We start from the raw sequence: 2,698 nt of genomic DNA, 5'->3' as shown, positions 1-2,698 counted from the left end.
AATCAGTTTAGAGGCAAATACTGATGAGTCTACAAATCACATGAGGAGAAAGTTTTTGAAAGGTTGCACTCCTCACTGAAAAACTTTTTCAAACATTATTTTCCAAAGTATGACACAGTAAGCTTGATTGAATTACAGGAAACTGCAACTTACCTTCATGAAAATCATTCAGAGCAAAATAAACAGATGCAGGATTTAAAGGAAAAATTAGCAGTAACAGAGAAAAATTTAAGATGCTTAACATGCATACTTGATATCTTGGACATTATGTATGAATTTTTTGTTCCTGGCTCAGAAGTTGTTGGAAAGTTTGCCCTGACTATACAGTTTGTTCAAGAAATATGTGTTGAAAAATGTGATCCTACAATAGATGATTCAAATAGAAAGATATTAGAAATATATACTCAACAATGCATTCTTAAAATTTTTGGCAGTGCAGGTACAATCCCCTTGATTCTTGTTGGTAATGAAAGAGTTGCAGGAAAAGGGCAAGGACAGAACCTAGGAAGACAATGGAACAACTGTGCATTCTTAAAATAGGCAAAGTCTGTAGCATACCAGGCATATTGGCATTTGGGAAAGTATTATTGATTTATTGCATATATATTCATTTACCAGATACATGGTCAGCTCAGTTAATAATCATTGTATAGACAGTACAAAGGGCAAGAAAATTCCCGAGCCGCCACAAAGGCCTAGCTCTCACCTTGTCAAACCACATTCCTTTGAAAGACACATGTCAGGTTAATCTCCACCTCTTTGATCTTGTCATTGTCTATTCAACCAATGTTAAGACTTATGCCATATTACATATTCATTGAACACCTCCCAATCCACATTCCTAAAACCTTCAATAAATACTGGGAAGAAGCGCTAGTCTCTCTCTTACTTCCCTGGATCTTCAGAGTCTCTCTGTCTTAACCTTTTCCTGCTGATCCTTATCTTTCCTCAAGACACTGTCACCCCCATGCTTCCTATCAAGGAATTCTTACTCCCCACGTGTTTTCTTATTTCTCATGTTTCCCTTTAATTAATAATCCAAGGGGAAAACATTAAGGAGATAGCACCTCTCGTCATATTTTTTACTGGTTGTCTTTGAGTCTCTTTTATTCACCCATTCTTTAGTCTACCTTCTCCTTCTCAGGTTATTACCCACAGGTAAACATTATATAAAAACTGTGGGCAGTTTGTTATAAAGTCAATAATAAACAATGAGATCTTTTATGAGTTAGTTCAGTAAGTTAACAGAAAAGCTCCAAATGCCCAGGAAAACACATAAAAAGTCATTGTGTTAATTGCTTTAATATACTGATTCATTGCTGCTCTGAGTCACGTCTGAAGAATTGCTGCCTAATTCAACAGTACCCACAGTAATCTAACATCATTAAACCTACCAACATCTTAAACATATTTTCCTATGGTTGTACCCTTTTAGAAGTGGATGAAAACTCTGATATCATTTTGTAGAATCTAATCACTTTGCAGTATCATGAGTAGTCTGAATATGTTACTGGTAAAACCAGAGGCTACATGCAATATTATCACTTAGGGGCATTACTCACTTAACAATGCTGTACATGTATGAAAATGGTGGTCTGTATACTTTTATGGTGTTGCATTCTTTTTATTCAAAAGTAGAATAATGTAATCCTAAAAACAACACTATTTTAGCATAATAAAAAATCCAGAGTTCTGGAGTAGATTACTCCAGATAACTTTGTTTCTCTGATATTTGTAGTTTACTGTTATTTTACAAAAGAAATATGAAGTCAACGTGATTATATAAAAATGCTTTGATTAACAAGTCATAGAGTTAAAATTTTCTTTGAAAAAGCATATGGAAACAGTGATTATATGTTTAAAAATAAGATAAACTTTACTATATGTCTTAAATAAAAGATATTGCCCTTAATATCTGTTGCTAATGAAACATTTTATATCTTTTAAAAATATTTCAGTCTTTTATTGTACATTTACTTTTTGTTGACATAAGGGGAAATGTTTAAAGCTGTGTTTGCAGTAAGAATTGCTTCTATAAGTGGTATCTATTTTCAGATAATTTAAAATTATTTGATAAGTTCTATAAATAATTTCTAGGCTTTTGCATCTACAGATTCTCATTGGGAATCCTTTCCTTGCTCATGCATATTTTTAATATCAAATATGCAGGTTCAATATTTTGCCTGTTAATGATTGTTTCCCATGTGTAATATTTTGGTCATGATGTTAAATAATGGACGAGGACTGTGGATATGGATATGAATGTGAATATGGAAAGAAATTTTAATCATGTGTGATTGGTCACAATGTACAAACTGTAGTAACTAGCTTTTTGCTGATTTATTTAGTAATTCCTTGTTTCTTTGTATGAATTTAAAGACTGGATGTAAAGATTATGTATATATATATATATATATATCCAACAAGGGAGCCACAGTATTGAAACTGACCAACCTAATGTTATAGATATTCTGAAGTGACTAAACATTAACTAAAAGCCTTAATTAAAGGGTGAAATTTTGTATAACTTGGCATTAATAATTCATTGTATTTGGATTTCTATGAAAGGACTTGAATGAAAATTTGCTGCCACTTTAATTTTTTTGTGTTATGTTTTAACAGTATTAGTTAATACAGAATATGAATTTAACTCTTTTAAGCTTAAAAATACCTAATTAAGATAATAACCACTTCATCA

The 2,698-nt window shown here is 31.9% G+C and overlaps 1 pseudogene; it reads left to right on the top strand.

The window, feature by feature from the left end:
* Nucleotides 1-267: 267 nt before the first annotated feature.
* LOC107652083 (ras-related protein Rap-1b-like) lies at nt 268-1,304 on the top strand (annotated as a pseudogene).
* Nucleotides 1,305-2,698: the final 1,394 nt, after the last annotated feature.

The sequence above is a fragment of the Monodelphis domestica genome, chromosome 3 (assembly GCF_027887165.1).
Source record: "Monodelphis domestica isolate mMonDom1 chromosome 3, mMonDom1.pri, whole genome shotgun sequence".
Classification (NCBI taxonomy): domain Eukaryota; kingdom Metazoa; phylum Chordata; class Mammalia; order Didelphimorphia; family Didelphidae; genus Monodelphis; species Monodelphis domestica.
The sequence above is the reverse complement of the archived record's forward strand: the minus strand, read 5'-3'. Positions and strand labels throughout refer to the sequence as shown.